Here is a 10,510-nt window from a genome sequence, read left to right on the forward strand (position 1 = left end):
CGCCAGCATGGCACGGCTTATATACACCCTAGCGCTGCGCATTCACACCTGATTGGTCGCTTACCCATGATCTCATAGGCACGCCCCGGAGTGGGCCAAGACCTGGCACAAAGACACTCTTGCACATGCGCACACAGTTAACTTCCTGAAAGGAAGTCAGCTGGCGCGGCGGAGGCCAGCGCCATCTTGTAATGGCAAAAGCTATCCCGGCTTTCCACGTGGGGCACAGTGGAAGTCAGCGCCATCTTGTGGTGGCGAATGTTTTTGCGGCTCTCCACATCTCCCCCTTATTGTTTTACTAATATGAGGCTGGTCTAGGTCCCTGCAGTAACGTCCATCTGCTGTGGCTCCTGTCTTAGGTCGTTCCTCTATGTCACAGCCTTATCCGTCGTAGGGTAACCCTATCGCCACCGGGCCCCGTGTCTTAGATTGGTCTGTGCATGAGGAAAGTTGCCAGTCTCTGGATACTGCAGTGCTGTGTGACAGTAACTGCTAAACAACCTAGGGCGAACTCTACAAAAGAGGCCAGCCAGAAAATGAGTTAGTGGGGAAATCATGATCACCCTATCGCGTGCAATGAGGAAACCTCAGCGATGTAGAAGGGCTGATCAAAGAATCATTGAGTCTCATCCCAGTGCAATGGATCCACAGATCCATGGGGTGCAAGAGCAGAGAACTCAGATACCGACTAATTCCTGAGCATAGATAACCAAATTTCAGGGGAGGCCCCTTGTTCAATGGCCACAAGTGCTTGAATGATAACGACCTTGTCACGTTTCTGTTGAGATCTGAGTTTGCAAACCAACCATAGCATGAACACTAATCCACAGCATAGGGCTGCACCAAACAGAGCCACTCTCGATAAGTAGTGGGCACCTCATCCGGTTCTAGCAACTACTCCAGAAAGTTCACCCACTGTGCTTGCCTAACAATAGATTGGGGGGAGGGTAACTCCAGACACTGCAGACACAATGGCTACAGCAGTAAATGGCTGCTACAATAGCAGCGAAAATAACAAGGTCTTTCCCAGGACAGTTCAGGATCAGCCATTCTTTTCTGGAACAACCAGCAGGCAATGGAACCATGTCTGAGATCTGCACAACCAGGGCAGAGTTCCCCAGTCCACAGCAGTTTCACGCAGATGGCATTCCTGTGAAGCTACAGACTGCAAAATGACAACACCAGTTAAGGCAGCAAGAGTCACCAGGGAAATGAGGGGGGCAGGGATAACAGCTGGAGTCCAGTCTTCTCCAGCAAGCAGCAGTGCACAGAGGGTCAGAGAGCAGGCCACAGTGGGACGGGACACATGCAGTGGTAACACTGACTGCAGCAACGCCAAAATCTCTGTGATGACAAAAGATGAGGGAAAATCTTCCATCTTCCTCTCAGGGCAGAGGAATGACTCCAGGGACCCGAACCAGGAGAGCTGAATCTTCATGCAACCAGGATCAGCAAGTCTCACCAGCCACTCAGGCAGCTGGCACACTCTTGTAGCATCCTGTAGAGAAAACACAAACATTCCCTCTTCTCCATATAAAATATCTGGACAGGATCATGTCAATACGTGGATCTTTCTATCTCACCTAGTCAGAAGTATGCCTAGTTGTAGAGTGTCATAAACACTCAGAGTGTTCCTTGGCACCCAAATTTTAAAATTGAAATAAAAGGAGCATTATTTAGCATACAGTGATAACTCCCCCTTTTTATTTATTAAGATATAGTAAAGATATTATTTATTAAGGTAAGTTCTCGAGGATTAAATTGAGGACACTGAGCACTTGTATTTATAAATTGACTTGTATACCAAATTATTGTCTCCAGCATTATTGTTTTGGATATATAAAGAATGAGATTTTTTGACTAATTGTCCCTATGTAAGGCCTATAATCTGTCTGGTATGATTGTCCTCCCTTGTTAAGGAGTCTAGGCAATCCAGTTTGAGTTCTTAATGTCCTATAAAGTAACAGTATTTAGTGTTCTTAACCACTAAGCCATTTCTCTAGCACCTCACAAACTTTATTTACCTAAACATAAGCATTAATTAGAAATGTCAAAACCTGTAAATATTGTCCAATTTCAGTCTTACTAGAAATCTCTGAGCTGGCAGGGTGAGGCTGGGAATTGAAAGTAAGCAAACGGAGTCTTCCTCTTTTCATATCAACTCCATTAAAAAACTCCATTTTAAAGAGCTGGGTCTATGGTTTTGTTTAGTTGTCTGAGCCAGAGCACTGAAAGGACAGTGAGTTGTTAGACAATTCACACTGAAATCATCACTCACTGATTTCATGTAGAAAACTTGTCTCTAGTAAAGCATTAAGTAATTGAAAACAATTGTAAACCACAAGCCACACATTGGCTATCAGTATGTGAATTGAAAGCTTGATTTAAAAACAGTGGCTAAAGCACGGAATTTAATAATCTGTGTTGAAGCAACAGAAACTCAAGAGAATAAACAAGTGATCCAATCATACATGTAGCCTTTTCATTAGATGAACCACCTATAAATACAGTAAGCGCATTTCCTATGGGTTGTATGCACAAATATACAGGAAGTACAAAAGCATGCAAAGAGTAAAATTATCAATTTTGCCTGAAAAATTTGTATATGTAATAGGTCAAATATCAGTATTTTGTAATAACCAATTTACTGTTGTTTGGAATAAGATATGTTTTACCAGGTTTCTTTTTAAAATACTTCCATGACTCTAGCCTACAATTCTGTATTAACACAACTGAAGCTTTATCTCCAATGTGGATAACAAAGACCTAAGTCCTCTGGTAAGGTGAGGTACTTAGCCAATTAACATATCCTTAGAAGTTTAAAATTAGTTTTAAATATTCTTTTCTGGAGTAGTGTAACAGCTACTCCCCAAATATTAAAGCTCATTTTGAGAACAAAGGTTTGTAGTAAAAATTTCTATATACACTGAAAGATTTAACTGAAAGTTCTAACTTCTTACATTGAAGAAGCAACAAAATTACATAATACAAGGCTATTAGCCATTCTTTTGTAAAAATGTTTAATAATATCACTTTATGAGCTCTCTAAAATTATAAGCAAGCTCACGAAATGAAAACTCACAATCGCCAGGACGTAATTAAATTGCATAAAAACAATCCTCTAAATCTATCTTGAAATGGCAGTTGGAGTAAGCAAACTGGCTGTAATGCTCTCACAAGTTCCAAAACCTCATCAATCCTTTGTAAATCCTGTAACAATCTCTACCCGTTTGATTTTTTCTTAATTACAAATAAGTTTGAGTTAGTCAATGTAACACTGGCAATCCTTAATAACAATCTTTAAGTTCTCCTTGTAACACCAGAGCACAACCACAACTTTGGAAAGTCACCTGAGTTCTGAGTACTGTCTTTGGGGCAGTAGAATTAGCATTAAAATACAGTAACTCCAGGGCAAACCACAACTTTGGAAAGCAAAACTCAACCTCCAACAATCTAGTCTCCAAAATCCAGTCTCCAAGACACCGAGTCTATCCTTCATGCTACTAAGTTTGACTGCCAATTCCTACATATGAACGCATGATGGTGTAGTCTCCAATACCTCAACAAAGAGACATTGTCCTACATTCTTTTAGAAGCCTGGTTTCTAGAGTAAGAATTTCATAAAAATATTATCTCAATTTAGACCTGTTTCCCTAGGTTGGCTCATGCCACATGTTGTCTAGAATGACTTTATCCAAATTACCAGTTTTATGTCAACTTTCTGTTACCAATATTATACCTTTTAAACCATATCCAATAACTTAAAAGCCAATAGTCCATAACCAAGGCATGTAGAGCATATTTATACATTTAAAACCAATCAGAAACAAAATTGAAGTGGCTATACATGTCTTTAATATTTAGACCAAGCACCATTTTTACCTTTTTAGCTATGATTTTAAGAGAAGCACCTTGTCACCTGTTGAGTCTAATAATCAGCTCATGCAGACGCTCACCCCTGGGCAGCTTCTCCAGCTGACCTAGACACCTGACTACAGGTACAGGGCTCCAAGGACTGATTGAAACTGCTTTTTATTCATTTGTTCCTTTTTTTTTCTTTTTTCTTTTTTTTGGAGCTGGGGACCGAACCCAGGGCCTTGCGCTCGCTAGGCAAGTGCTCTTCCGCTGATCTAAATCCCCAACCCCCATTTGTTCCTTTTTTGAAACGAGTTAAAACCAAATCAAGGTGTGAACGACCAGCAGATGAAGTTTTTAACCATTTTCTCTTTTGAACATGAAACATAAAACATTTAAGCAACAAGAAACAAAAACCACAGACATAAACTGACATACATGGACAGCTTGGTGCACCAAGGACAGACAATAGACAAAGAGGGAAAAAACTAGATGGTGTTCCACGAAAGGAACCCAGATTCCAATAGGAGTCAGCAGAGAGGTAGGATTTCCCCTTTCCCACCACTTCCACGGTGACCATCCACTTGAGTGGAGTTGATATGGACGATGGATTGTCTCAATTCCTGGACTAGTCCATCAACATGTTGAAACCAAATTCCTGTAAGATACTGAGATATATTACGGGATATCTGAGCAGCACAACTGACATTCACAAATGGTATGGAAGTGAATCTTTTTGTTTGATTCTCCTGAATAAGTTTTTCAGGCGGTCTACCTCTATCAAATCTGATCAGTATGACTCTGTGAAGTTTAAACAAAATTATCAGCCTTGCCCACAAAGGATCCATAACTTTTGGTTTCTTCACAGTGGTTCTCCACCTAGGCCCATATCTTTCTTCTTCATAGCGAGCTGCCTCATCTTCTAAATCCTCTTCCTCAGAGGAGCCAAGCTCGTCTGTTTTTGAGCTATCAAGCTCTAAAGCCTCTAACTCCTTTACCGGATAAAGGCTTCTCCTTTTCAAAACTTTCTTCTCCTTTCTCTGTTTCTCTCCCGGGGCGTTCTTTCCCCAACCTCTCGCTCCCTCAGATCTGAAGTCTTTGGGAGGGTCTTTTTTCTTATATTTATCTTTTTTCTTTGAGCTCTTTTATCCCGCTCTGTTTCTGACATGCTGTCTTGTAACTCCCCTAGCACTCTCTGTCCTGCTATTACAGTTGGGCGGCTCCCATCTTCTAGGCACGACCTCTGACGTTGCCTAGCAGCAGCCACAAAATCAAAAACCAAAAGAGAAAGCATGAAGGCTGCTAAAACGATAACAAAAACTTCTGCCGCATCTTCTAGCTGGGGAGAGAATTGAAACAGATCAAGACCAAACATATCTTTCAAAGCTTACCCTAAAACACTGCAGTTCTGGATTCTCTCCGCTGACGGAGGACCCCCTCCTCGGCGCCTGGCGATGGTGTGGCGTTTCTGCCGGGTTTCGGCACCAGATGTTGCGCGCCCAACGTCCCGCCAGCAGGAAACGCACGCGCGGACACACGAATCCTTCTGCAGCAAAATGTTTATATTGTATCTTAAAGAGAGGGGGCCCGGGGCGCCAGCATGGCGCGGCTTATATACACCCTAGCGTGGCGCATCCACACCTGATTGGTCGCTTACCCATGATCTCATAGGCACGCCCCAGAGTGGGCAAAAACCTGGCACGAAGACACTCTTGCACATGCGCACACAGTTAACTTCCTGAAAGGAAGTCGGCTGGCGCGGTGGAGGCCAGCGCCATCTTGTAATGGCAAAAGCTATCCCGGCTTTCCACATGGGGCGCAGTGGAAGCCAGTGCCATCTTGTGGTGGCAAATGTTATTGGGGCTCTTCACAGATCCAAAAACTTGGGAACCCATGGTACAGAAGAGGAAGGGAAGGTTTGTGGCTCGACATGCAGAAGTGGCCCTAGTGGTGGCCCTGACAGGAAAATGGTAATCAGATTATTCTGCCTCTGAACAACTTGAGTGGAGAAAGCCTGAGATGGCTTCATGGGTAAAAACGTTCCTGCTGCCAAGCCAGAGGACCTGGGTTTGATCCCCAGGACCCACATGGTAGGAGGAAAGAAGGGAAGATGCCCTCTGACCACACATGAGCCCTGATGTGCATATACTCCCCCACCCCCAAAAGATAAGAGATTAAGTTTGTTTTGTGAGGCTGTGGGGCATGGAGGAAGTTGAGGTAGAAATATAGATGTCATGGAAATGGAGATTACTATCCCTCCTTCCTTGAGAAAAAGGCTGTTGTCTGAGACAACAGGGGAATGTCCCTTGTGGACTGTTGGCTCATGTGGATTGTTAGGGACACTTGGTTAGTTCTTGAGATGGTCACAAATATTTGGAACTGGGAGGCATTGAAAAGGGCAGGCATGGGGCTGGGGATTTAGCTCAGTGGTAGAGCGCTTACCTAGGAAGTGCAAGGCCCTGGGTTCGGTCCCCAGCTCCGAAAAAAAGAACCAAAAAAAAAAAAAAAAGAAAAGGGCAGGCATTGGGGTTAGATGGCTCAGTGGTAAGGGCTGCTGGCTGCTCTTCAGAGGACCCACATTGAAGTCCCTGATCACGACTGCCTGGTAACTCAATCCCAGGGCGCCTGTTGTCTTCTGGCCTCCACAGAGACCAGGTGGGCACATGATTTAGAGGCATAATACAGGCAAAACACACACATGAGAAGGAGGAGGAAAAAGATTGCTTTAGAGGCTGGAGAGAAAGCTCAGGGTCAAGAGCACTGGTTGATCTTCTGGAGGACCCAGGTTCAATTCCCAGCACCCACATGGCTGCTCATAACTAGAATATCAATTTCAGAGGATATGACACCCTCACACCAATACATATAGGATTAAAATGAAAAAGAAAAGTTTTTTTCTAGAAAGGGGTCATTACTGAGAACTTGTTACAAAGGCATTGATTGGTGTGCTGCCCACTGCCTCGATCAGACAGTTGGCAGAGTTAGAAGCTGGTTTAGCGGTGACACCAGGACTGGTAAAGGCCATTAGTAGGTTTGCTGGTACTAGAAGTGGGATGTGACCTTTGCAAGACAGGAGAGGCTGTTGGGTCTAAATGAAGAGTAGCGCGTATATACAGTAAGTGTTAAGGCCCCTAAGAGGTTCTGGGGTGGGGGTGGGGGCCCAAGGATGGCTTCTGGTGCTTCCTTCTAGGCAAATGAAGTATTTGTATTGAGCTTGAGTGACGGGAAACTAAATTTGGTGCTTTTGGGCTTCTAAAACAGCAGTTCTGAACCTGTGTGTCTGGGGGTTGAATGACTCTTTCACAAGGATTGCATATCAGATATTATTTATGTCATGATTCATAACAGTAATAACTACAGTTATGAATAGCAACGAAATAATTTTATGGTTGGGGGGTCATCACAACACGAACTGTTTAAAGGATCACAGTGTTAGGAAGGTTGAGAACCACTGCTGTAGAAGGAAAGCTTTCAAACCACGTGTCAGCTCATTCAAGGTGTACTTAAGCGGTGGTAGCGAGAGGGTTGGAGTGGCAGTGCAAGAGGTTTCAGTGATTTCTGGCTGCACCCCGTTTTGGAGGAAGCTCTGAACCACCTCAGCCCTCCCTCAGAAGTGGCCAAGATTTAAATGAGGGGCATAGAGAATTGTAGATTTTTCTGTCCCCGTTAATGTGACAGGTATTGAAGCTAATATACCTTGGCAACCCTCAAAGGTGCCAAGACCAGTGAGCAATGGTAGTGAGAGAGAGAATGGGCCAGGTTTTAAGTTTGTCATCTGCCCCGGGCTTCTGTATGCTCCTCCCCAGATAACAGATGGGCTGCATGGGTAAGTTCCCGTTGGGTGTGGATTTAAGACAGGCCTGCCTGCTTGAGTGAGAGGAGCACTGCATGGTTGTTTAACCTTCTGCCATGGTCAAGAGATACCAAGCAATGGGCTGCCCAGGGCTATGGGACAAAACTACAGACACCATGAAGAATTTTTAAAGGATTGACTGTTCATCTGGCCTCAAAACCTTTCAAGAGCCCAGTGTGGCGAGTAAAGCCAGATGGAGGCTAGGCATGGTGTCACCTACCTCCAATCCCAGCCCTTGGGAGGCAGAGGAAGGGAGATCTCTGCACATCTGAGAGCATCCTGGTCTATGTATCGAGCTCTGGGGCTACATAGAGAGACTCTGGAGAGGGACAGACAGCTGGAGAGGGAGGCAGGCAGGCAGTGGCAGCAGCAGCTCTATGGAGGTGGCTCAGTCGGTGGGGGCTCTTGCTGCCAGGCCCGAGGATCTGAGTTTGATGTAGAAAGGCCACTTGCTGGAAGAAGAGAGCCAACTTCCACATATCCTTTAACCTGTACATACATACCATCATGTGCACGCATGCGCATGGATGTGTGCAGGCACACAGTGAATAAATTGACAATAAATAAGTTCACGGAGAATGGCTGAATTATAGAGAGCTAAACTTTACCCAAACGTTCTTTTGCCAATGCAAATAATGAGACTTCCCCTCGCCAATGCTTGTACTACTAACTCTTACTCAGCAGGAACCTCTGAAGTGCTTCCTCAAGATTTCCTCTACAGCCCCATTGTGGGATTGTTAGCCAGTGAGCAAGGCAGAAAGAAACCTTCAAGTGTGGAATCCCGAATTACTGTGACTTCAAAATATGTCTGGTCCATTAAAACTTTATACTGCAAGCTGGATGTGCCCAGAGGCACTCCTATCCATCGCTTTAATCTTAGACATGCATTTCAGCATCTTAAACTGAGTGTCCTAAGGAGAATACCTGAGTGTGCTTAGAAGGGAGCCACCTGGTCCAGTATGTGTATAGTCTTGTATAAACCCCCCTACTTCATTCAAGGAGGGCATTGCTTTAGAAAAAAAAAAACACTCTCTGCTACAGGGGGTTTATCTGTCTATCTGTCTCTGTCTGTCTGTCTGTCTATCTATCTATCTATCTATCTATCTATCTATCTATCTATCTATCTCCATCCATCATCTATCTATTTATTTATTGTGGCTTTTCTTATCAGGGTGCAAACCCAACCTGTTTAGTTACATAATGCCAGTCCAGGACCTTGCTGTACTGTCTGCCCTCTGTAAGACAACCTCATCAGATAGATGGTATGATCACCTCAAAGTTTTAGATTGAGGAACACACCTTGAAGATGCGCAAACCAAGCGTAAGTAAAGGGAAGAACGGGAAGTTATACCACACGCTGTCAGAGTCAGCTGAGACGTTCTTGAGACTCTTATGGTCGGGGATGACATGTATGATTTCTTACAAGGTTACGGATCATATTCTGCAGTATGACTGCTACGCTCATGAACTCCCAGACGCTGTGGTTGCCTGTACAATTTATTAATGGCTGCTAGGAGAGGAGAGTCAGTGTTCTTTAGGGTTGTGGTCCCTGGAAAGTTGACCATGCTCTAGTAGATGGCTCCACACCCACGCATCTATGGGTAGCACTATTGAACTCAGTGGGCTATTAAAAGCAAACAAACAAACATGAAGTTGGGGGAGACATGGAGAGGGGATTTGGAGGAAGGTGGAGAGGGGAGTTGAAGGTGGATATGACTAAAATACACTAGATATGTGTATGAAATCTTCAATGCATAAAAAAAGAGGCTGAAAAGATGGCTCAGTGGTTGAGTGCATTCCGCTCTTGGAGAGGGCCTGAGTTTGATTCCCAGAACCTACATTTGGTATTTCACAACCTCCTGGAACCCCAGCTCCGTGGAGGACCAACACCTCTGACCTCCATGGGTGTAGGCACTTGTGTACAAATATCGGTACACATAAACATAATTTAAAAAATAATCTTAAAGTGGGGTGGTGGCTGCACACGCTTTTAATCCCAGAGCTCTGGAGGGAGAGGCAGGAGGATCTCTGTGAGTTCGAGGCCAGTCTGGTCTTCAGAGCGACTTCCAAGACACATGGCTACATAAAGAAACCCTGTCTTGAAAAAAGAAAAAACAAAACAAAACAAAATCTTTAAAAAAAAACAATAAAAAATAGTTTTTTAAAAGAATTCTATAACATCCTGTGCTTAAGAATGCAGAACAGCTGTGGGTGTTAGGGATCTCCAGGGTGATGAATGGTGCACTTTTATTTTATTTGTATTCCTTAAGATTTCTTTTTAGTTCAAGTGTATGAATGTGTTTGTCCGCATGCATGAATTACATCATGAGCACACAGTGCCCAAGTCTCCATCTCCTCAGGGCTTTAAGGCCACGGGAGCCAATCACCATCAACTTAGCTTTTCCTCGGGCGTTAAGCTCCTCATGCCTGCACGGAGGTATTTTACCCGTTGGGCCATCTTCCCAATCTCAAAACTCTTTAACGACCTCAAAACAAGATATGGATTCTCTAGTTTGTACTGAAACCTACAAAAAGCCATCTGCTTTTATCGTTGCCAAGAGGGAAGTGTCTCCATTTTCTATAGAGAGAGAGAGATGAATGACCTGATGTTCGAACCTGCACCCTGCCTCTTCTAAAAGTCTCCATCTATCACGATCTGCCTTGACTGCCCCAGACTTCTGGCCTTCCTCCTAGGCAAGGTGGGAGATGCCGGTCACCTGCGCCATTCTCGGCCTGAGGATTCCCAGGTGGGTGGGGCTAGGCACCGGGATTGGTTAAGGCAAGGGGGCCTTTGCAGGCAAA

This window comes from Rattus norvegicus, chromosome 3 (assembly GCF_021556685.1).
Source record: "Rattus norvegicus strain SHRSP/BbbUtx chromosome 3, alternate assembly SHRSP_T2T, whole genome shotgun sequence".
Classification (NCBI taxonomy): Eukaryota; Metazoa; Chordata; class Mammalia; order Rodentia; family Muridae; genus Rattus; species Rattus norvegicus.